This window comes from Lissotriton helveticus, chromosome 6 (assembly GCF_964261635.1).
Source record: "Lissotriton helveticus chromosome 6, aLisHel1.1, whole genome shotgun sequence".
Lineage (NCBI taxonomy): Eukaryota > Metazoa > Chordata > Amphibia > Caudata > Salamandridae > Lissotriton > Lissotriton helveticus.
In genome coordinates, this window is record NC_136067.1 from 898,157,039 (window position 1) to 898,183,748 (window position 26,710).

General features: G+C 41.1%; 1 protein-coding gene across 1 annotated transcript in view; it reads left to right on the forward strand.

Moving 5' to 3' along the window:
* Window positions 1–273: 273 nt before the first annotated feature.
* The window catches only part of LOC144763183 (amine sulfotransferase-like), a 285,977-nt gene continuing 259,540 nt past the window's right edge, over window positions 274–26,710 (forward strand). The window contains exon 1 of the mRNA XM_078648531.1: window positions 274–441. The gene's annotated coding sequence lies outside the window, so the exon portion shown is untranslated. The remainder of the gene's footprint in view (window positions 442–26,710) is intronic.

The following is a 26,710-nucleotide window of genomic DNA, read 5'->3' on the forward strand; positions in this document are numbered from 1 at the left end:
ATAGAGGTCTGCTGTCCCTCACAAGCCTCCATCCCAGCATTTGGAGGCATTCAGAAAGTCCTCAAGTTTGTTATTTCACTAGTGGAAACAAATATTTGAATTGCAGTTCTTGTTTAGTCTTTGACCCTACGTTCCTCATTGCCACACAGCTCGCGATATCACAGATACAATGTTCAGAATTATTAACAGGCGTTTTTTTCTCTCCGGGAAATAGAAATGCGTTGTTGAATTTACCAGAAGAAAACCCAGGAGCTGTCCATGCAAGTTTAAGTTGGCAGTTGGATTCCCTTCACGATAAAAGTCGCCCTATTGGAAGCAAGTAAAAGCCGCCAAGGTAGGCGTGGAAAACAGCCATCAATGTTGATTGTAGGCAGAGCACACTCCTTTTCCGGGATACCACTGGAGTTCCTACGCTATTAACAGCTAGGCCCCCGTGCTGAGGTATGTCTAAAAACAGCAATAATTGCATGTGTTGCCGGTGGGGTGGGGGTGGTGCGGGCTTTAGTCAAAATATAGATGACGCGGTAGAACTAGAAACGGCGTTGTAACGTGACCCCGTTGAGCAAGTCCCGCTCCAGCTTCGACGTTTGGAATAGCGTAAGGCAGCATTAGCATTAAAACGTTACACGCCCAACTAACAGTACCTTGCTGAGACAGCAGGTGAGGAGAAGAAAACTCACTCGAGAGAGAGAGAGAGAGAGAGCAGTGACAGCCGATTGCAATGGACGTGAAGCTCCCTTCAGGGCCGGACTGAGATGGTCGATTGCACAGGAGAACAAAGAACAAACAAAAAAAAGAAGCAATAACTCTTTGAAAGTTTTGGCAGAATAATATGGGTGGGCTGCCTTCCTTGACAGTTGTCACGAATGTACTTTTGCGATCTAAAAAATAGTGAACAGTTCAAAATAAAATGTTAATGAAAGGGAAGCCTTATGCGTAACCCAAATTGTGAATACAATGATAATTGACAAGGAGGCTTCCCAATATTCTTTTTATCTGAGCAGCAACTACAAAAACAGTTTTGTTTTCCTGGACTTTTATACAGCGCAAACTCGACCCCTACGGTATCAGAGCGCTTTACACAGGCACCATGTGCGTTACAGAGGAACACGTTAATTATTGTTACACACGGGGTGATAAAGGGCCAGATGTACGACCATTCAGTTTAGTGAGTCGTAAATTGCACAGAATTACGGCTCGAAATTTGCGAGTCGCTAAACAGAATGTACAACAGTGTCTCAGACACTCCCCCACATGCATCAACCTATTTAGGAAGTGCAAACGGTGCGAATCGGTAAATTCGGCTGTTTGCACTTCCTAAATACGTTTTTGGGATGCATGAAACAATTCGCTATTTTTTGCATTTCTTAAAAATGCAAATGCAATTAAGGAATCGCATTTGTGCGATTCCTTAAATGCAATGCATCAATTTGTAAAAAATAGCGAATTTTGAAATTGGAAGTGCTAATTAAAACGAGGTTGACCCTCGTGTTAATTTGCAAAAATTTTTAAAAAGCAAAAAAATGCATTTTTTAAACTTGCATGTTACAGACACACATGTCCTTAGGACATGTGTGTGTGAAACATGCACTTGAAAATACATTTCAGTGGTGCAGGGGGGGGTCCTTTGGACCCCCCTCTGCACCCTTGCAATGCATCAAAAAATTGCGAGTGCAAAAAAAAAAATGCAAAACGGCATTGATTCCTATGGGCCTCTAGGCCCATAGGAATCAATGTAATGCCATTCCTTAATTGCGATTCGCAATTAAGGAATCGCAATTTCCGAAAATTAAGAAATCCTAAAAACTTTTAGGATTTCTTGATGCATAGGATTTTGCATTTCCTAAATAGCGATTCCTTAATTTTCGCTATTTAAGAAATGCTAAATCCTAGATTGATGCATGTGGGGGACTGTTTGTGATTCCCATTAGGTTCGCAAATTGTATGCCTCATGAATATTCACGTGGCAAGCGCAATTTGCGACCCCATAGGGCAGTGGTCTTCAAACTTTTTAAACCTTCGGTCCCCCAGTGAAAAAATTTAATTAATCGGGCCCCCCCTCCGAATTTTTTACAATTATTCCATTATATTGGCAATGTTTGAATATGTCCCGACTGATTTAAAGAGGAGACATATTCAAACATTACAGTTAAATTCTCTTACTGTTTAAAAATTGCAACCAAATAAATGATTACCAAACATACTGTTCTGGTCAGGAAAGCCTTACTAACATGTAAAAATACCCCTAGTGTGATTATTAGAAATGGGGGTGGGGGTGTAGGAGAATATTTGGAGTCCCTTCCCTTTTGACACCTTCCCCCAGCCAGATATAATAGACAAAAGATGTTGGTGATGGCCCAGTACAGAGAGGCTTACTGCCTCTAATTTTTTTACTTGGCCACAGCCTGCCCCCCCCCCCCCCCCCCCATGCAACACTTGAGGCCCCCTTGAGGGGCCTGGACCCCAGTTTGAAGACCTCTGCCATAGGGAATGGCTGGCACACAGGGATGGTGGTTTGCTGGGGTCCAACGACCCCTGTCTGTAACAACTTTTTCAATAAAGCAGTTAAAAAAAAAATGCAGCCCGTTTTCCTTACAGGAAAACGGGATGCATTTAAAAAAGAGAAATGAAACTTAAGTTTCGTTTTTAAGGGCAGGCAGGGACCACTGCCTGCTCTTAAAAAATAAGAGGCCTATTTGGATGGCGGACGGACCTGGGTGGAGGGACCGTCCGCAGGGGCAGCGGCGGTCCCTCCATCCCAATTAGGATGTGACCGCCACCCTGGCGGTCACATCCCATATCTTTAACCTTGCGGCGGGTGCTGCTTGAAGCAGCACCCGCCGCAAGGTCAAAAATGCATGCTTTGCATTTACATGCACAAAGCGGCAGGCATCGCGTGGTGCCTGCCGCTTTGTGCATGCAAATGCAGGGGGGTACCATAGGTACCCCCCATGTGCACCCCCCACCCCCAGACACCCTGGGGGTCCGCAAGGGCCCCCCAGAAGCTATTGTCCACATGCTTTTCCACGGCAGTAAATCCGCAGTGGAAAAGCATGTTTACAAACCCATCGTATTTTGGCTGGCGGTGTCTTGCAGACACCGCCACCAAATAACGTCCAACACCCCGCGGATCAGCGGCGGACGGACCTGCCGTCCGCCGCTTATCCCACTGCCATCATAATCTGGCTGTGGGTGTTTTGAAGGTCCGCAGCGGTGATTCCGCATCCTCCGGGCCGGTGGTGGCTTCCACCGGCCCGGAGGATGCGGAATCACCGCAATCATAATTGACCCCTATGTTTGCACCCATTGACAAAGGGGAAGTGGTCCCCTAGGGATCCCTTCACGTTTGAGAGTTTCCACCTACTTCCCGCTTCAAGCAGGTGGCGGTCGCAAAACAATCATACATTGGTGTTAGACTCGCTATTAGGAAAGGACCTCTTCCTAATACCGAGTCGCAAACCATATTTTGAAAGTCACTAATAGGTTAGCGAAATATAGTTTGTGCATGGGGCACACCAATTTTGCAGTCGCAAACAAGCCAAATTCCCGTTTGTGATCGCAAAAAATAGTCATACATCTGCCCCTAAATGATTTGCCCACAATGACAGGATGCTGTTAAGCCTCTCTGCCCAGTCTCTGAACCCGGTTCCCCCGCTTCGAGGGGATGCCGCCCTAACCATTCAGCCACATCTTTAATTATGGTTGCGCAAGGACCACGTATTGCAACGTGAAGCATTGTAAAAATCACTGAATTTTGGGGCACATGCATCAAGCAATTTTGTGATCGCAAACAGTGCCATTTGCAAAATGTGTCCGTTTGCGATTGCAAGATGGCCATTTCTAATACATGAACGTTTTTTAAAAGCCCAATTTAGGGAATCGCTTTCCCTAAATTGCGAATGCAAATAGGGAATCACAATGTGCGATTCCCTAATGCACTTGCAAGAAGCATTTCCTAAATGCGAACTGTGCATTTAGGAAACGCTAATTACCATCAACTTCAAGTTGATGATAACCTTGTGCATACTTCGAAAAAAGCACAAAACTGAATTTTTCAAAGTGCCTTGTGGCGCACACATGGCTATGAGCATGTGTGTGCCTTACATGTGCATCTTTATTTGTTAGGGGCACCTCAGGGGGGCCTTAGGCCCCCGGGCACCCTTGCTTTTGCATTACCTAATTTACGATTACCAATTAGATAATCACATTTTAGGCAATGCAAGACCATTCTCACCTATTGGCCTTGAGGCCCATAGGAAAGAATGAAGACGCAATTGCAAATTGGGATTTCCTAATTGCGTTTGCGATTCTTAAGGAATTGCAATTAGAGAATCACTATTTGCTGTTTGTATTGTTGCATTGAATTTTGCTATTACCAAATAGCGATTTCCAATAAATCGCTAAGTGGTAATCGCAAAATGAAACTTTGATGCATGTGCTTCTTTGTGACTTAATAAAATAACTTGTTTGAGGAGCTAAACTCATGCTTTTTTAACTGAAAGATGAGGGACTGCAACTCTGTCCTTTGATTGGGAAGGGTTCATAGGTCATTAAATCGACATAGAAAATAGTTGAAAGAAAAGAAACTTTTTATTTAACTTGATTGGGTATACGGCTCTAGAGAAGTTATTACGCATAATTAATCTATACCAGGTAAAGAAGGCAAACAGAAACACAATGTACCAAATTAAGTTGATTTGGGAATGAGAAAAGCAATAGAGGCAGAACTGAAAACAAAAGTTTTACTATTTTACTAGTATGTGTTATGATTATTAAGGATTCATTTAGAGTTTGCCAAAGCGAAAGCCCCATACTAAATTAACAGTTCACCTTTCCCACCGAACTGCAGCCTTAATTTGAGGTCAGGAAACCATTAGGGGCAGTATTACAGATAATGTCCCGGAGCAGCAAAAGGTGAATATGCCTACTTTTTCTGCCCAGGGGCATTATGGTATTACAGAAGGGAACACAGACACTTGTGCGGCCCCTTTTGTAATACTGATAGCGCTGGCGCAAACAGTGGTGATACCTGAGTTTGCTGCCCAGTGATGGCCCGTGCAGGTAAGAGCAAAGGGGTGCTGGGGGTGGTTAGGGGGCTAGCGACAGATGATGACAAGCGGGGGGAGGTGTCAGACACCGACGAGGGAGAATAAAAGAAAAAAAAGACTTACCTTGCACTCGCTGCTGCCCCAAAAAAGTGCCGTCCGGGGCAGACCACCCTTCCGCCCCACATAGTTATGCCACTGGGGGCATATGTAGTGCTTGCACTATCTTCATAAGGTATTCCCTCATTTGCATGGGGGAGTGGCCTCATGGAAATGAGGGAATCAATTTGATTTTATGGATGCTGACACTAAGGCAAACGTGTCCTTAGGAGGAGTCACTCACTGTAGGGGATCTATATCCCCTCTTGAAAGTGCAGGCGGTGATATATTTTGAAGCAGCCTCTCCTCCGAATTTCAATAAATGTGCTACCCAACTGGATGCTCGAGTCCACAGTTGCTCCGGGGCAGCGATTTCATTGTAATAGGGTACACTGTCCCTGCTTGCGCCTGCAGACCTGATTAAAGGTGCACCGAGGTGCAAACAGAGACAGCGCACTCCATCGCTAATATGGGCCGAGGTCTCTAAATATGGAGTCTAAAATGGCGCAGCTGTCGGAAAGCATAACTCGCATGCTCACACACCACAGGACCTGCAGTGTAGTGGGTGTAGGTCTGAGCTTCCAAAATATATTTCCCTGCCTGCGGAAGACAAACAGCCAATGCTCCTTATGCCCAGGATACCACATGAACACTCGTCATGAGCCTTGATATTTTGTATATTTTTAAATCAATCCCCACTCTGAAAGTTTTGTTTCTGAAAAAAAAAATATCAAATGAACCTTATGAAATGTTGGCTTGCCATACAATATCGTATTGATGAAATTGTTGGCAAGAGTGCATTGGCCAAAAGTATCCCTGTTAAGCATGCTGGGATCTCTAGACTGGGTGGTCAGACACCTACCATGTGGGTTAGAGAAAAGGGCCTCCACTTGGCTCGATGCTGCCTTATTTGGAATGACCGTTTGGTAGCAATGACAATACTTGGCCTAGTGTGCTTGTTGCAGTTGCAAGAAAAATAGCGTAAGGAAGTGGAGCAATCACCTAGCGTATTATTGCTGCACACTTAACTAGAGAAGAATTTCTCAAAAATTGCACTGGTGCAAAAAAAGGACAAACGTGGCCCTGGTACATATTAGAGAATATTGTTCACCCCATGGTGATGAGGAGAAAATAGATTGCAGAACCATTGCTATACAGTCCAGTGGCCCATGTGTCATGGGCCCTAATGCAGTGAAGGAAATTGGCCCTATTAACCACGATTTGAACTGTTAAATACAGCAATAATCACTGTATAGTGGCCCCTCAGGCTTAAGGGCTCCGGTGCCACTGTACCTGCTGCACCAATGGAAGCTACACCCCTGATACATTCAGCAGTCAGATTTATGATGTGCGTCAAAAAGTGTTTAACTAAAAATCAGTAATTAAAAACTAGGGACAACTGACTTTCCATTAGTTTTGCTACTTCTATAAGACCATAAACAATATTTTCCCTCAAACATAGTCCCATCTTTGAGGTAAGATGTTCTCTATCATTTTGTACATCAGTGAATATAAACATTAATAATAATGCATTACAAAATCTCCAAGCAGTGATAAATGATGTTGTATGTGAAAAACTCACACTCATAAGAAAAGTCTTATGTAATTTACTATAGCCTTATAGCCCGCCGTAGCGGGCTATACCAGCTATTAAAGGCCCGCTCCTGCGTTAAAGGCCAGAGCCAAAGGTGAGACACTTTAACAAGGGATAGGACTTTAATAGCCGGTACAGCCCTACTAAGAAGGGCTATAAGTCTATTAGAACATTCTGCCACTGGAGGACAGAATGCTCTAACAAGTAAAACGGAGGCTTCTCGAAGCTCAAGTGGATTTTTTTTAAATTGTTTTTTTATGCAGCTTGAGATGGTCTGAGCCCAATATTGTCAACAATGTCCCAAGTCTTCAGGCAAACCATTTTTGGGAAAATATGATGATCTGTTTTCATTCTCCACAGCATAGTTCTTCTCACACATCATGCATTGTCAGTTAAGAGCATACTATCACCCATTCCATTCAAACAGCTTTATTCGACAGATTAAGTCATAAAAGCATTTACAAACATACAGATAAAAATTAGTTAAATAAAACATCTGGAATAGTACATCATATAAACTGGATAGAAAGGCATGCAAAGGTAACGTTTAAAAAATAGAATATGTACACTAGTGTTAAGAATTGATAAAATCTCATTATAAAAAAACATAGTATAAAACATTTAGGGTATTTACAATTTGCATTGCATTTTTGAGCAAATTTAACACTTGATTCGATCTAACTTCTACTATGATAACACTATTGGATATAGCTAATCAATTTCTCACATATATATCCTGGGCTAAACATAGGTAATCAATCTAACATCTACTAGAGAGAATCAATTTGCTTTAGTTAATCACTTCATCATGGGAAACATCACTTACAACGCAACTTTTACCACGCAATGCTTTTACATCGCAGCTTTTACAACGCATACTATTACAACGCATTGCGCTGGGGGGCGCTCTAGGATAGGGAATAGGTTAATTTACTATCCAATAACCTTCCCTAGTGTCCACGGGGACTGGAGTTGGAATAGTAAATTAAACTATTCACTATCCAGCACCCAAAAGCGCTATGCGTTGTAATGGTATGCGTTGTAAAAACCGCGATGTAAAAGCATGCGTGGTAAAAGCATGCGTTGTAATGTCGTACATCCCTTCATCATTTAGCCTCGCCCAGGTATAGAGTCAGACCTTATTGTCCATGACCACCCTAAGTATTTTGCCTTGGTTATGACCAGTGGCGTCACTAGGGGGGTGCGCACCGCACCGGGTGTCACCCCATCATGGGGTGACACCAATCTGGTTACGCTGGCTCGCTGTGGGTCCCAGGGCCGGCAATCTTTAGCGCTACCAATGACGGCCCTGGGACAGCCCCCGCGCGCTGTGCTCCATCCTCTGACGCGGCGGTCGTGCGCCAGCACCACGTCGGACAGAGATTTGGAGAAGAGACAGTCTCAGCAGGCCAGGGGAGTGTGCGTGTGCTGCAAACATTCAGCCAAATCCCTGTAGACGGGACAGATATGACCTAACGTAACGAGCAGAGCTGCCAACTAACTTGTGCTTTCAAATGTCAACCAAAATGTAGAAGTTCTAAGAGCTTGAATAGACTTTTTTGACACGAAACAACGGTAAGAACAGAAAATATCCACATTTCTTGAGTGGTTCGCTCTGCAAACAAAAGGATTCCTTTAGAGAATACTTCTGTGATATTGCTGAAGTATTAAAAACTCTGAAGGTTCAAATAATAATACCACTGGAGAACATAATGCTTTAGTGAATGCTAAGAAAGTCCGCATGCACGGCAAGGTGTTAAACATTATTCAAGTGCCGAATTTGCTTTTAAGTCTATTGAAATGATGACGTTAGCCACCTAATAAATAGGATGTGGCAGTGGGTATCAGTCTGCATGAGGGCACTTCGAGCACTTTATCATAATAAAAAGGGCGGCCTTGGTGACGTAGCCCTATTACAGACATATTTTTAGACTCTCCTGTCATATTTCCTCTTGTGCTCAAATGTACAATCGCGTGATTGCTGAACATCAATAAACCGCTAAAGGCACCTTGATGATAAGTGGTGTAGTATACCTATTGAATAATAAAGACAGGCATGGAGATCGATTACCAGCAGTCTGAAAGAATGGCCAGGGATTTCGAATTTCTGTTACTCTCATGACCTTGGTTTTGTTTCCACCATTTTACGTCATTCCTCACCCATAAAGGAAATCTGACCGGTTATTTTGAGTGTTTCACGCATGAGGAATTTCAGCCTGTCCCCATCTCCACGTAAGGTAAGGCATGGTGTTTATTACTGAATTTGTGCATTGTTGTGTAAGCGCTCGGCTGATTGTCCGGCAGTATTGGAAAGAGTGAGACTTAGGAATACAGGCCTTGTTATTGACTGCAGAACAGGAAGTTCATTTTGGCTGTGACCACTCTTGGGTAGTAGAAAAAGTGATTCATTGGGCACTGCCAGAGCTGTATTGTAGAAAAGCCCCCAGATAAAATGTGAGTGGTTTTATTTCTCCCCTTGAAAGGAGATATTGAAGTAAAGTTAGACGTACTCACTGTGCTTTAACGCTGTAACACAGCGATATTATGTTTGGGGAAACATTTTTTATTGTAGATAGCAATTTACTTGTGTATGAAGATAGTGTATAGAATTAATATTTAAATTGGAAACATCTTAGAGGTCAGTGTACTTCCTTGTGATGCTTTGCATTATTTAAAAGTATCAATAAAGAAGTGCCTAGGGTAATAGTGGGTTTAAGTATCCTGAGTACCTGTTGCCAGCCATATTTATTATATTTTTTGTGAATGCCAATATGATGCTGTTACTTTTATCGATTGAGTAAATTAACCTTAGTGGACTTGACTTGCCTGGCTAGTGGCATCACTCCAGAAAGTGCTTCCCTTTGATATATCGTCAATCTCATTGATAAGGTTTGAACTGTAACTGCAGGAAAAATAGGGATTCATGTTTTTTTTATGTGTTTGGTGGGTGGGGAGGGGAGGGAGAGGGGTGTCCCTCCTCAAATTATTAGTGCCCTTGACTGATTAAATTCTCTCCAGTTAACTTGAGCTGAATAGGTTTGGGCATGATTGGAGCAAGTGCTTGCCTAATATGTACTACTACTAATCCCATCACTGAGGGTGCCTTCGTAAATAGTGTAAATTAGGGAGCCTGCTAATTACCCATAATGTCTCATCAGACCGCACAGTGATAAGAATAGCCCAGTCTTCTATAACTCGTGCCCCACCACGCGCAGTTTTCTCACCAATAATTTCATTGCAAATGTTGCAGTGATATTATCAATGATGTCATTGAAGATGTCATGAGTAATGTGGGTCATTAGCAGTGCATAGCGAGGGCATGAGTTAGAGTTACCTTAGGGCATGCGTTATAGTTTCTTGAGATAACTAATGCGTTAGTGTGACGCGAGATGTGTGACACGTGGCAGGACTGAATGTGGCACACAAACACAATCAGATCGCATCGCAATCGCATTAGACTCCCAGTCCCCAAGGCCAGGCCAAGACAGTCACAGTGCTATAAAAAAGGAAGGAAGCTTTAAAGACGTGTCAAGGAGAGATTTATTTTCAGAGCTGCCTGGTGCTCGCTATTGCTATATGAAGCGTCTGTGTCGGGAGCAGCACCTAGCTTTGTATCTAATCTATTATCGTATGTGCTCCAGGGTTTCTTCTGCTTAGGGAATCCACTCAGATAAATCTGATATAGAATGAAAAAAAGATGGTGGGCACAAGGCAGCACTGTGCATTTGGAAGATCTGACGCATGACTGTGTCGGCCTACCTTCTTGGCGGACTCGGAGCAGAGGAGGTCATTGCGGTAAGTATTGAGGGGGTGACACCATGAGTTACCAGCACCGGGTGACACCAACCCTAGTGACGCCACTGGTTATGACAGTCGTTGCTGATGTGTCAGTCCGCTGGATTCGTTCAGCTTCGCTAGCCCTTCTTGTACCCAAAAGCTTACAAAGAGTAAGTGAGCCAAAGATTCATTGCTAGACTTAGATACGAGGCACACATCAACATTAGGTTTGTTCCATCTAGCAGTGAATGCTCTTAACGGCAGTGTGCCTACCCTAAACTGGAAATTCAGTTTCCGGTCAAGCGATTTTGTGATGTAGTCCCAGTATAGCTCCAGCTTCGGGATAACTTTATGTTCCAGAAAAAGGCAAGTTAGAGAAGATGGCTCACTAGATCTAAATGTGTTATATCACCCATCTCCTAGTCCTTTGGCACACATGTATTTCCTCTTTCTTGACTTGCCAGAAGCTTCAAACAGACAAAAAACGGTTACATTTATAAGCAAAAACATTTTCAAAGTAGAAGTGACTAGTAATTGAAACAAATATTAAGATGTTGTGATCTAGGGCCAGATGTACAAAGAATTTTCCCAGTCGCAAATGGCCCAAATCGCAGAATGCTTTTTCAAATGTACAAAATTGAAAATGCAATTTGGTAGCTTAATACTGAATTGCAATTTGCATTTGCGATTTGGTATATTGAAGGGACGTGTTTCGGGCATCCCTTCCAAATACCGAATTGGAATGGTATGTATTACTGTTTTGCAACCAAATTTTGGTTGCAAAGCAGTAATACTTTACCATCATTTTAAAACTGGAGGTAACTCATTTGTAAATGAGAAAGGGACCTCTTGCAAATGTTGAAAAATGTTTTTTATGAGCAGGCAGTGGTCCTATGGAGCACTGCCTACACTTCAAATATGAAACTTCAAAATGTAATTATTCCCTTTTGGAACGCATCCCATTTTCGTTTAAGGGAAAAGGGCTACGTAAAAAAAAAAAGTTGCTTTATTGAAAAACATTCACAGAAGTGGTCTGGAGACCTCAGCAGGTCATCATCCCTGTGATGGCTGCGATTCATCATGGGTCCGAAATGTCAATATACCTCATTAATATTCATGAGAAACGTCAACTTGTGACCTACTAGTAATTGTTATTAGTGACTACAATTCATAGATCAGCATTCCTAATGTTTGTACATCTGGCCCATAGTTCTTTCAGAGCATAGGAGGTGTACTCATAGCTTTGATAAAGGCTGTCACCATCATAACCATGCATTTGGATAATTTTAAGCCCATAAAAGAAAAGAAAAAATAATTAGACCAACAAAAGTGAATATTCTAATACAGTTTTTCTTAACTTTTTGACTTCTCTTGACCCCATTGATACACTACTGGGAGACAGGGACGCCATCATAAGTAATTTCTATCATTTGAACCTCAAAACAAAATATAAAAACATAGAAACAACTGTTTATCCAACAAATACACATGTTGTGACGTTTGATTTAATTAATTTTAATGGTAACGATGAAGATTTTCAATATTTGCTTTTATTTCTAAAAGACAAAGTGATCCTTTTTTGTACAGAGGGCCAGATGTATCAATCTTTCACACAAGACACCCTGCAGCAAGACAACTTGCGTGTACTATGTGAAAGGGAAAAGCCAGGAATACACCATATTTACCAATATGTGGCACATTACCGCTTTCTGCATGTGCTGGCATAAATTCTGCTGCCTAATGCCAACACCCTGGCACCGTTGTACAAAGGTGCCTGAGTTGCAGGCAGTATTGTTTATGCGCAGTAAGGGACATGTTCCTGCACAAAAACAATCCTTAACCCCTTCAGCGCTCATGACAAAGCCAGCTCGTCATGGGCGTTACCTGCGCTACGCGCATGACGAGCTGGCTTCGTCATGTAACGCGGGTTTTTCAAATTTTCAGCGCGCAGCGGGAAAACCGCTAGCGTGCATGCGGTTAAAAGCTTTTGCCTCTTTTTAATTGTGCTCCAGAATGCAGATATTTTTTCGCGCAGTGCCTCTATTGGGAAGGCAATTGGCTCATTCTCTGGTTTACCAGTCTTGGAAAATGTTGATAAATCAGGGTTGCTCAGATGTAATACGCCAAGCCGGGCAGTGCTGAGTGTTTGTTCCTGAATCTGTTAGTAGCCTGCTGTCTGCTGGTAGGCCTCCACCTGGCGGCCGCATGGTCCGGTGCACTTCAAGGGTGGAATGAGGTCCCAGCGCCTGAAAGCGATTTTGAAATAAAACATTCAACTTAAAATGGTCTAAAACATGGTATGTTTTTTGATCATGAAAGCAGACACGACGAAATAAAGAGGTATGCAGAGTGTCTTTTCACAACTCATTTTTAACTTTTTCTTTGCTTATGAGAACAAAGGTCTCCTACCTTCACGGGGATTCATCAGGCATTTTTTTGAGATGTGTACCACACACAAAGAGTAGTTTTTAGGTTGAACTCATACGGTATTCTTCCACACATGTTTTGGGTGTTGGTTCCGTTCCCTAATATTGGAAAGCGCTGATGATGAAAAAGTGAGCAATTTGTCAAGAATCTGCCAATTGCTACTTGGTGGTTGCTTACATGAGGCTCTTTCTATAGATACACACTTTTTACTCATATGTGTAGGATTTACCATGACACAACTGACTTGTTTTTATTAAAATTAAATTAAAGAAAATACACATAATGGGTGGGTTCATAGGTATACACTAGAACCTCCTCCGCTTGAAAGTGAGAAGTGAGAGGCCCAAAAAGCATTGACTTGATTTCCGGTGTGCAACAAGGGCGTCTGTGTTTGTTATTGATTCTGAGAGGGGGGCACCCTTGATGCCTTTCTTTTCCCTCTAGAGCTCCTTTTTATTGAACACACAAATCAGGAAATGAGCCCAAATCCATGGGTGGAAGCATGGGAATGAGAACACCCACAATCCACCAATGGAGTACCTTCCCAGGGCAGAGTAACACAAAGCTGTGCCTTGCAATTCTCCAGATTTTCCAATCAACGCAGAGCCAAGCAAGGTGGCCTTGCTTTACCTGGTAAATCTGACTTAAGGATTGTGTTGTACTGCAGTCCAATGATAAGCCTGGCCCTGAATGCAAGCTATTTTTGACAGTGCATGGCAATGCTTGATTGAAGCTGCAGATTGTCATTACTATAGTGGATTCTGTCTGATGTATTTGTGGTGCTCCTGTTATTAAAGCTAAGGATACCAACTTAGTATTTAGCCTTTCATTGAAATTCATTCACATTTAGAGAGAAATGTTTAATTAAAATATTTACCTTTTTATACATATAATTAATTCATCTTCTTAACAATGTTTGTGGACCCCCTGAGTAGGTGTTGGGAGCCACTAGTGGTCCGTAGGCCAAAGGTTAAGAATCGCTTTTCAAATATGTGCTTTTAAGCAACTCTCCCGCTATGATCTGAAGTGCTCAAAGTGCAGTCAGGTTTCTACCACTGTTCTATTCCACTTTCTTCAAAAGGAGATTTTCAAGTGCATCAACTCAGTACATAATTCTCTCTTATCCTGAAAGTGGGAAGCACTGTTGTTTATTTTAAGTGGGGATGTCTTTGGGATCTATAATAAGAAAGAAGAGTCTTCACACTTTTTTCTCAATACATTTTGCATAGGTTGTTTGGCTATCAACATAATCTCTCTCCCTCAAGTATGACGTTGCCTCATCAAAGAACAAACCTTTAAGCATGATATCTTTATAATGTTTACTATAGTGTTTTAAAAAGCGGGCAGAGCAAAACATAGAAGCAAGAACTTATCAGCACTAGAACAGTCTAAAGGTCATAGTGAGAGCAATTTAACTAGAGGTACACCACTGTGGAAATGTTAATAATTTATAAACACCACTTCAATGACAAAAAAGGAGAGTGCAAGTTACAAAGACAAATAACAAGAACCTTCCCCTACATTACCTGCTGAAGTGCAAAATAAAGTGACATAAAATAATTAATTTTACATTAAAGAAAATTATTCCAGATGTTAAAAACAAATGTTACTTCTCAGCTAAACAATAAAAAGTCCTTTCTAGTATAACTGCTGATGACTTCTTCAATAACCAACTGCCAATTAACATTTTCAATGTAGATTTCCTATTCTTTAGAATCATGGACTTGGAAATCATTAATGCTTTACTTAACCACTACCTCTCTAGACTTACAGTAAAATAACAGGTGAAATGTCATGATCATACATGTGTTAATAACTAGTTATTCACCAAGAGCGAGGAACATCTGGTACAGACTTATTTCCAGAAGTCTGGTGATGCAGAACAATTGCATAGTATATGAGAAACGTTATCACAATTTATTTTCCACAGGCTAATTTGATCATTTTATTGTAGACATGTACAGTGCATTCTATTCAGTGCCCTTTTCCTCAATAAAAACTCTGCCATGTAAAGGAGTATTTTAGACTCCTGTTTAGATGTTTTTACCAGACGTCATCTGACATTGATGTTACTAGTTCTATTTTGCAATTTTTTTTATTTTCTGAAAAATCAATAAATTATTGTTCCAAATTTATTTGCATATCTTAGATGACAATAACACGCGGTTAAATAGTGAATTTTCTCTTTCATTTACTTGGCCTCTGGCTCAACAGAACACATTATTTATCTACTGTTTTGCAGCTGCTTTGAAAATAGCAGAGAAATGTTACTATTTCGTTAAATTCCCTAGCACACGCGCTTTTCAATTAACAAAACATTTTAAACATTATGTTCATATCCACTTCTTGTATTGTTCTTCTTCGTAATTCTCTTCACTCTCAGCCAACAAGTGTTTTGTCAATATTATCACAACTTCTCCAGGGCTCTAAAATCTGTGAATGAAGCTATATGTCCGGAGATAACCTGCAAAAGTTACTGACTCAAAAGACTTACATACTTGAACTCTGATTCGAATAAACAGTTCAACCACATGTCAGTGGCTCTATATTGTGTTGGGTCCTTAAACCCAGTCAGTCTATCAATATTTTTCACAGTATTTTTTAATTTATGATTTTTAACCAGGACTATAGAAATCAGTGTGTTTTTGATTATGGGTGGGTTGAGGTACCAATACTTGATTACATGGGGTAGAGTGTATTTTAAAACTCCCCCCGATACTCACTACGGACATGATGCATTTTCACAGGTATTTAACTTTTATAAACTTCCCTGTTTTAGGGTACCCAGGATTATTTATATTCGGGTTCTTTAACCTACAGACTATTAGTGATATAGATATCTGGTTGTCGGTTAAGGAAGATAGCCAGATATTGGGGTTTTGCACATATTGCGGAAGTTGCACAATTAACTGCAATTTTGCACATTTACTGCGGAGTTTGCACATTTTAATGGATCTATTTGCACTGATGTGAATATCATTGAATTATGCATTTGCACTTTATTGTAAAATCACCAGTCTGTTGGTCTGAGAACCCAGTACAAAGGTTTAGATATCTAGACCTTTAAGCAGAGGGACACCTGGGAGACTGACCTAATTGGATGAGCAGAATATGAACATACAGAAACCTCTAGCTAAACATGTATTTGACCATGAATTTAACGAAACTATTGCTTATCCAGAAACAGTGAAAATGCACATCTGTATATCTGTATAATTGTATATATGACTATAGGATTGTTATTACTTTGTACCAGACCCTCACTTGAGTATTTTACCGTTATGGAAGTACAAGTCTAGCGGGGTTAATCATTATTACAATGCCATTGTGAGACCCACGTTTGAGTATTTTACTGTTATACTTGTACCAATTGAGCTGAATTAACCGTTATTACAATGCCATTGCAAATCTTAACACAGTATGTTTTCTATGTCCTTGCTTAAACACACACACGTGACGTCAATACAATCTTCACTGGCACTTTAAAAGCCTGAAACCGATTAATTAACATTGTCATGTGAACAAGGCTCGTGGAGCCGAAACGTCATGGACTTTACCTGCACTAAATAAAGGAAAAAAGGAAACTTTATTGGTCCGTGTCCGAGTGCTATTTACCTTGGCTGGTTGCTATTCCAGAGCGAGGTGAGGCGACGGAAAGCAGAATATATATATATATATATATATATATATATATATATATATACATATATATATATATTCACTGAAAAAACCATAGGTTAGAGACCATATATAGTTAGCTGGACATTTTATTGACATAAAACCAATGAAATTCCATATATAGTTAGTTGCACTAACTATATATCGCGCACCCGCAATCCACTGCTGATGATGTCACATATTACATCATTCATGACATGGTCAGTGACATCACTGATGACATCTCAAATGACATCACTGATGACATCATGACACACCAATACCAGTTACTACATACGCACTCACTGATTCCTACGTCTACACACACATTCACTCATTCACCCATACAATCACTCATACATACAGTCACTCATTATTACAACACTATCATATGCACTCATACACCTATGCAGACACTCACACACTGCCACTCATCCATGGAGTTACTCACACACCTAGTCAGTCCTGTAAAGAATCAATCACACTTCCATTTCCTCATCTATACAGTTAAACACAGAACATCATACTTCAGTGACATCACTGATGACATCTCAAATGACATCACTGATGACATCTCAAATGACATCACTGATGACATCATGACACACCAATACCAGTTACTACATACGCATTCACTGATTCCTACGTCTACACACACATTCACTCATTCACCCATACAATCACTCATACATACAGTCACTCATTATTACAACACTATCATATGCACTCATACACCTAGTCAGTCCTGTGAAGAATCAATCACACTTCGATTTCCTCATCTATACAGTTAAACACAGAACACCATACTTTCCACACATATACTAACACATACTTACTCTCTTATACAATCACTGATACAAGTACACATTGATATGCACAGAGTCACACACCTCCCAGCCAGCCACACACACACTCAGTCTTCCATACATCCACTCATTCTTCAATATGTAAAACATATTTAAACTTTACAAAAACACACAGACACTAGATGATGTCATCAGTGATGTCATTTGAGATGTCATCAGTGATGTCATCAGTGATGTCATTTGAGATGTCATCAGTGATGGCGGACTCCCGTTACGCTGCCGGTTAGCTGCCCGGTTCGCGTACCGGGAAACGCCTCTACCGCGAAAAATCGCGGGGGACTTTAATATCCCCCTCATCAATCCTAGGGGGTCAGGAGGGGTTTACCTTGCCCCCTTTCCTTCATTTCCCCCTTCTTTTTTCACCACATCTTGTCTCTCGAACCTACCGAGAGACAAGATGGCGGCCGCTCCGGACTGTTTACAATGTTGACAGCTACGCTGCCGGTTAGCTGCCCGGTTAGCTGCCCGGTGAGCTGCCCGGTGAGCTTTTTTTTTTTGCCCCGCGGGGCACTTTAATATCCCCCTCATCAATCCTAGGGGGCCAGGAGTGGTCTACCTTGCCCCCTTTCCTTCATTTCCCCCTTCGTTTTTCACCACATCTTGTCTCTCGATCGTACCAAGAGACAAGATGGCGGCCACTCCGGACTGTTTAGAATGTTGACAGACACCGGAGAGCCAATCAGCTTCGCTTCGCGAAGTTCCGTTACGCGTCAGGTACGCGAACCGGGGCGCTAACCGGAGCGCTGTCACAGATATATATATTTTTTTAAACGTTAATTTCTCAAAATCCACTGGAGCACATATATTGAGACATAGCAAAGGCACGTTGGGCAAACCATATCTACAATTTTGCCAAGTTTCATGTAAATCTATTTAGCCGTTCGAGCTAAAAGTGAGTCCAACCGCCCTATGGAAAAATGAATGGGAAAAACGCGTTTTGGGACCCCCCTTTTTTCTCGGCCCCCCCTTGACGAAACCCCCCCAAATTTTCAGGGGCTGCTCAGAAACAAAATGTGCCATTTTCCTGAAAATTTCAGCCAATTCCGTCCACAAACGCCAAAGTTATTAGACATAGAATTTTCAGAAATCCCATAGAGAAAAAATCCTAACTATATATACCCACTGGCTATCGCCAGTAGGTAATATACATATATAAACATATATAATCTGCATATCTATATAAATATAAATGCATGCATACATATACATATATGCATACATATGCATGTTATTTACATGAAAGTTTTAAAAACACTAATAAAAGCAAAGCTAAAAAGCCACCTCATTACAAACAGAATGGCTTTACCTTAAACGAGGGCGAGATCTATTGCATTTTCAATGCTTGTTTACTTTGGTTCTATCAAGAAGGCATTCAGATGTGTCACACATTTGCCATAAATTCTGAATGTTAGCACTCTAGTTGCTCATTAGATCACTGTAGTAAAGCTAGTGCTCACCAGGGAAGTCTGCTGCTAATCATGGTTTGCAGCCATTTTCCTGCATTTTTTATCCCGCAGACTTTCAGTCCGCATACCATTATCCCGCAAGGTCATTGACCTCGCATACCATTATCCCGCATTTTTTCAAAACGCATGTGCATTTATCGCGCATGCCTTTACAAAGAATTACGTTTTAAAGGCATGTATGGTAAATGCATTTGCGTTGTGAAAACCACGATGACGAGAGAGGTAAGTGGGTTTGTGTTAATTTTTTCGTGGGTTAGTGATTGTGTAGTGTAGTGTAGTGTTGTGTAGTGTAGTGTTGTGTTAGTGTAGTGTAGAGTTGTGGTGGTTGTTTAGTGTAGGGTCATGCTGGGGGTAGTGTTTTAGGGTTTAGGGTTGTGTTGTAGTGTTTGCGTAGTGTAGGGTCATGCTGGGGGTAGTGTTTTAGGGTTTAGGGTTGTGTTGTAGTGTTTGCGTAGTGTAGGGTCATGCTGGGGCTAGTGTTTTAGGGTTTAGGGTAGTGTTGTAGTGTTTGCGTAGTGTAGGGTCATGCTGGGCGTAGTGTTTTAGGGTTTAGGATAGTGTTGTAGTGTTTGCGTAGTGTAGGGTCATGCTGGGGGTAGTGTTTTAGGGTTTTGGGTAGTGTTGTAGTGTTTGCGTAGTGTAGGGTCATGCTGGGGTGTAGTATTTTAGGGTTTAGGGTAGTGTTGTAGTGTTTGCGTAGTGTAGGGTCATGCTGGGGGTAGTGTTTTAGGGTTTTGGGTAGTGTTGTAGTGTTTGCGTAGTGTAGGGTCATGCTGGGGTGTAGTGTTTTAGGGTTTTGGGTAGTGTTGTAGTGTTTGCGTAGTGTAGGGTCATGCTGGGGTGTAGTGTTTTAGGGTTTTGGGTAGTGTTGTAGTGTTTGCGTAGTGTAGGGTCATGCTGGGGATAGTGTTTTAGGGTTTTGGGTAGTGTTGTAGTGTTTGCGTAGTGTAGGGTCATGCTGGGGGTAGTGTTTTAGGGTTTAGGGTAGTGTTGTAGTGTTTGCGTAGTGTAGGGTCATGCTGGGGGTAGTGTTTTAGGGTTTAGGGTAGTGTTGTAGTGTTTGCGTAGTGTAGGGTCATGCTGGGGGTAGTGTTTTAGGGTTTTGGGTAGTGTTGTAGTGTTTGCGTAGTGTAGGGTCATGCTGGGGGTAGTGTCTTAGGGTTTTGGGTAGTGTTGTAGTGTTTGCGTAGTGTAGGGTCATGCTGGGGGGTAGTGTTTTAGGGTTTTGGGTAGTGTTGTAGTGTTTGCGTAGTGTAGGGTCATGCTGGGGTGTAGTATTTTAGGGTTTAGGGTAGTGTTGTAGTGTTTGCGTAGTGTAGGGTCATGCTGGGGGTAGTGTTTTAGGGTTTTGGGTAGTGTTGTAGTGTTTGCGTAGTGTAGGGTCATGCTGGGGTGTAGTGTTTTAGGGTTTTGGGTAGTGTTGTAGTGTTTGCGTAGTGTAGGGTCATGCTGGGGTGTTGTGTTTTAGGGTTTTGGGTAGTGTTGTAGTGTTTGCGTAGTGTAGGGTCATGCTGGGGATAGTGTTTTAGGGTTTTGGGTAGTGTTGTAGTGTTTGCGTAGTGTAGGGTCATGCTGGGGGTAGTGTTTTAGGGTTTAGGGTAGTGTTGTAGTGTTTGCGTAGTGTAGGGTCATGCTGGGGGTAGTGTTTTAGGGTTTAGGGTAGTGTTGTAGTGTTTGCGTAGTGTAGGGTCATGCTGGGGGTAGTGTTTTAGGGTTTTGGGTAGTGTTGTAGTGTTTGCGTAGTGTAGGGTCATGCTGGGGGTAGTGTCTTAGGGTTTTGGGTAGTGTTGTAGTGTTTGCGTAGTGTAGGGTCATGCTGGGGGGTAGTGTTTTAGGGTTTAGGGTAGTGTTGTAGTGTTTGCGTAGTGTAGGGTCATGCTGGGGGTAGTGTTTTAGGGTTTAGGGTAGTGTTGTAGTGCTTGCGTAGTGTAGGGTCATGCTGGGTGTAGTGTTTTAGGGTTTAGGGTAGTGTTGTAGTGTTTGCGTAGTGTAGGGTCATGCTGGGGGTAGTGTTTTAGGGTTTAGGGTAGTGTTGTAGTGTTTGCGTAGTGTAGGGTCATGCTGGGGTGTAGTGTTTTAGGGTTTTGGGTAGTGTTGTAGTGTTTGCGTAGTGTAGGGTCATGCTGGGGGTAGTGTTTTAGGGTTTAGGGTAGTGTTGTAGTGTTTGTGTAGTGTAGGGTCATGCTGGGGGTAGTGTTTTAGGGTTTAGGGTAGTGTTGTACTGTTTGTGTAGTGTAGGGTCATGCTGGGGGTAGTGTTTTAGGGTTTAGGGTAGTTTAGTTGTTTAGTGTATGCTAAAGGCATATTCGTTCTAAAAGTTTTCGTTATTTTAATTTGCGGCCTAATAGTACATGCGGGATTTTTTTTGCGGACTGATGGTATGCGGGATTTCGTCATATATTCGCTAATCATACTTTCTATGGCAAAATGAACCCCCTCATTTTGTTACTTTTTAAATTAAATGTTTTAAGAGTTACCACTTTATTCCAATCAAGATGGCTTCAGGTGTGCCATACCTTTGTAATAAGTAGGACTGTTAGCACTCTAGTTGTTCTTTAGAACACTCTGGGACATTCTGTCACTGGGCTATAGTTGGGCTACATCTGGCTGATATTTGGGCTACATTTGTTTTTTTTTGTCTCTGGTGGCCATCTTTGGGCTACATTGGGCTACATTGGTCTACATTTGGGCTCCAACGTATATATAGCCCAATGTAGCCCAATATATATTTTTCAAAGTTAATTTTCGTAAAAACCACTGGAGCCTATATCTTGAGACATAGCAAAGGCACATCGGGCTACCAGTCCCTACAATTTTGCCAAGTTTGGTGTAAATCCATTCAGCCGTTCAGGCTAAAAGTGAGGCCAACCGCCCTATGGAAAATTGCATGGGAAAAACACGTTTTGGGACCCCCCTTTTTTCTCGGCCCCCCCGTGACGAAACCCCCCCAAATTTTCAGGGGCTGCTCAGAAACAAAATGTTCCATTTTCCTGAAAATGTCAGCCAATTCTGTCCTCAAACGCCAAAGTTATTCGACATAGAATTTTCAAAAATCCCATAGGAAAAAAATCCTAACTATATATACCTACTGGCTATCGCCAGTAGGTAATATATATATATATATAGAGATTTTTTTTTTTTTTCCAAAAGACATTTGACAATTGTGAATATGAAAGAAAACAATAAGGGAGCCAACATGCAACCCTGTTTAATATCATCTTGAGTATTATTTCGAGATGAAAGGCTTAAATCCCGTCCTTGAAGTACCTTGCATCATGTAGAGGTATGCCGAGCTATAATTAAATGCAATAACATCTCAGGCATACCAAAATTTGACATCTTTATCCATAAAGTTTGTCTGTTCACCAAGTCGAATACCACACTAATATCTAAAAAAGCAGAATATACAAATTGGCCATGAGTGGAGACATGTATTGCAGTGATCATTTGTAACATGGCTAAATTATCCAGGGGACTAAACAATTTTCGGAAATCAGCTTGTTCCATTGTGATTATTTTCTATTCTGTCACCCAACCACCCTGCAGATGTTGAAGAATGCTTTTAGCAGAGATTTTGCCAACAAAATCAAGTAAAGTGAATTAGAAGTGGGACTTTCCAAGAATTTATCTAATCACCAATCAACAGCTGACTTTTACCTATATTGGATATTGGCTTGTGAAATGTTCTGCATATCAAGCAAATCGGTAGTACACTCATAGTTTTACAACTTTCATCATTTTTCAAGGTTTGGGTCATTGCTTGCTCAGCACAAGTCATCAGGCCTTCAGACGCTGTGCTAACTCCTTAATGAGTGTCACAAAATGGAACCTGAATTAAGATGGCTTCCACAAAAGACTCTTCAAGAACTTGTGGCTAACTCAACATGGACAACTAGTAATGGTTGCTACTGCACTTGAATGCCAAGGATTTTTGTCACACCGAGTAGATTCTCTTTGCCTCTATGTAGTCAAGGTATACAACTTTGCCACATGGAGTAGAGAAAATTAACATGTGTCCCATGACAGTTCTCCAATTTCTTACTTTGAAGAAAGGCCCATATTGGTACAAACAATTAATCCTGCCTCTCACAGTGGTGACCTCCGCTCAGCCAGCCTCACAAATGAGTACACATGCATGACCTCTTCCTTAGCTTTTAGCATACAGTTCCTGTAGGGAAAAAGATAGCAAGGTAGAGTTCACTGTGAGTATCCATTGTAGTCTATGCGATAAGAGGGTACATTTCTTTACAGCATGATAAAGCATGATGTGCACCATCTTTTAAAGCCACAATGGATATTTGATATTACATTGTGAAGACAATACACTTATCTGGCTAATTGGAGCATATTATAACATATCTGGTCCTAACAAAAGTACCATAGTGTTACAATCTACCTATATGGTACTTACCATCCCTGACCAGTATCCCCTTTTGTCACTCTACCATTTGGATGACCTAGAGTACTCTCAGCGGAGTTCAATTAGAATGTTCTGATTCCAAATCATGAGGGAGCTGTGGTAGAAGAAAGATTTAGGATGTACTCGGTGTATGAATAAACATTTTCCTCTTACTCCATGAGCTGCTTCCCTCATTTATTCACTGTTTCAATGGCAATGAAGATGAGATGTTGTGCTGGGGACAGATGCACGTTCTCACCCCAGTGAAGATTTATGTGAAGATTACCTTGCTACATGTTTATTTTCCAACAGCTGAGAGTGACCTTTTGGAGTTCCACAGACATTATCTTTCATTTGGGGTAGGTCACTTTCAGTATGCACTTTTTGGAGTGTTTCGTTTGAATCAGTGTCATGTTAGGTGTGTGTGACTCCAGTGATACTTGGGCTGGACTGTTCCTATGAGAAACGGGGCAAGACTGATTTGCATATGGCTTGGTCTAAACCGGAGTGGCAAAGTGAGCTAAAGAATGATCATGAATTCAACCCAGATCTATGACTGGGGTGAGGGTCTGAAATGTTTCAGCGCTTTGTCCATCATCTCCTTTTGTTTGCCCTAAGTTGACAGGGTATGCCCAGACATGGGTCCCTTGCTCACTTTGCCACTGGATTCAACATAGCCTTGCTGATGAGGGGTGTTATCCCAAAATCGGTCCCAGGAATGCTTGTGTCTGGTCCAGGGAAGACCTGGCTTGGCAGTTCAGGCTGTACTGTTCCCATGAGGAACAGGGTCAAGACTGATTTGCATATGGCTGGGTCTGAACTCGGAGTGGCAAAGTGAGTTAAAGATGATGATGGATTCAACACATATCTGTGACTGGGGGTGAGTGTCTGAAAAGTTTCAGTGCTCCGTCCATCATCTCCTTGTGAGTACTTGATAGGCATACATTATTTAACAGAGTATAAGGTAAAAAAGAAAAATAACCACATACATGTCTGTTTTGAGAGGTTAATCTGCAACTTGTAATGTTGGTCCTCTTACAGACTCCTTGATTAGAGACCCACTGGTTCACTACACCAATGATCCTAAAGTTCAGGAAAAACTATTGACCAAAAACCCTGATTTTGCTAAGGCTATATAGCCAAGAGTATAGAACATACTGCTATTTGTGTCAAAGAAATTAAATTATCCAAAGAGAGATACAAAGATGATAAAGAGATAAATGTCCTCTCTAATGATGATACAGTTTGTAAAATTCATGAGGATAAAAATGCTAAGTTTAAAACCAAGAGTGATACACTGAACTGTTACCAATGTGGAAATGCAAATTATTTGGCAGACAACCCAAAATGTCATACAAGAGCTGTAAAGTGTAGGATATGCAATCGAACTGGCGATGTTGCCAAATTGTGCACATTATAAGAGAAAAATCTACCTGTGATAAATACAAAAGAATGTGACTTAAGAGAAAATGATCAACTAACCTTTCAGGTTCACCATCAAGAGAATGATGAAAAGGTGACGTATGTCTCATGTGATAGCCCATTAGCTAGGAAGAAACTAAATGTGTATGCAGATTCATTCTCACCTTGTACATTGATTGATAGCCAAACCTTTCATGAATGTTTCCCTAGACAAAAATGTATCCCAGTGAGTCCTGATCTGCATCCAGGGAGGGTATAAGAGTTATCCTATTCCATTTGAAGGAATGATAAGAATGTGTATTTTATTTAAGAATAGACACACAATGGGAAACATTTATAGCACCAAACAAGGGTGTAATTTGCTTGGATGAAAACACCAAAGAGAGCTAGACATACATTTAGATCCTAATAATGAAGAACAAGTCTTCATGGTAGACAGGTCACTAGTAGTAATAGACATATGTGAAGATTTTCTGGAGGTGTTCACTAATAAGTTGGAAAAATTAAATAACTGCTTCCATAAAATAAAATCTGATAGGATACCACAAGAAACCAGATAAATTCCTCTTCTGATGAGAGAACTCTAAAAAGAGGAATTATAGAGACTAAAGGAACAAGGTGTCTAAGAGGCTGTAGATAATTCAAAATGGTAGGCTCCCATTGTAATAACCTCTAAAAAAGAAGAGAAAAGCATACGCCTTTGTGTTGATGCTGAATGTTATACATGATACCAAATACTTCACAGTTTTGGATTTGTCCTCAGCATAACATCAGTTAACGCTCCACCCGAATCACAGATACTGACCACTTTTACTATCCCTTTTGCAATTTACAAATTTTTGAGAATGTTATTTCCGGATGCCTTCAGTAGTTCGGCATTCCAAAGAATTATGCAGCACATATTAGAGGGCGTGGATAAAATTATTTGTTTCTAAGATGACATAGTGGTCGATAAAGAAGAACACAATCACAATTTGAGAGTGGTTTATCTGAAATCAAAAATGCAGGTTTCACCATCAAGAAACAGAAATGCAAGATAGGAGTAGCATTAGTTGGTTTTCTTGGTCACATTCTGTCTAGTGAAGGTAATAAATCAAAATTGGATTTAATGGAATCTGTAATGAAAGCCCCTACTCCAACTAATAAAGATAAATTAAAATCATTTTAGGTCAGAGTACATGTCGAAATGTATAACAAATTTCCCTGATTTGGTCCAACCTATCAGGCTGTTACTTAAAAAAGGAGTACCATTGGAATTGGATCCTGAACATACAATAACTTTTAATAAGATCAAAGAGGCCATTACTCCCGCTCCATGCATAGGAAATTTGGATGGTAAGCTTGACACTATACTTACTACAGATGGTAGTAATAAAGGACTAGGAACTTCTCCTCACAGATAATAGAAGTCAAAGAAAGAATAGTTGCTTTTGCATTAAGAACTTTTAAAGATGCGAAATTAAATTCAGCTATCGAAAAAGAAGCCTTAGCAAGATATTTTAAAAACCACATCTAGAATTAGCAAATTGAGCCTACAAGATTTGAATTTTAGGATTGAGTATGCCCCTTGAGCAGGAAATTCTGAATCTGATTTCTTATCTCGTCTTGTTTATGTCGGACCACCAAATTCGTAATCAGCCCCTAAGTGATTTGTCCAGAATCACAGGATGTTGAGCCGACGCCGAGACTCGAACCTATGATGCCAAATACTTGGGGTAATATGATTTCTACCAGAGATGTTGTGTTTTTGACTGTTCTTTACATGTTTATGTCTGCCATTGTTATTGCAGCCTTGTGGAGCACATTTCTTATGCTTTTCCTGCAAATGCCTTATTACTAAATGGTCTTTTACCATCAGCAATATTTTCAACATATCACCTGTGGTGATGATAGTGCCCTTGGCATACCCACCGTCACAATTGCTCGTTATGACAAATCAGACCTATGAAAAATGTGTT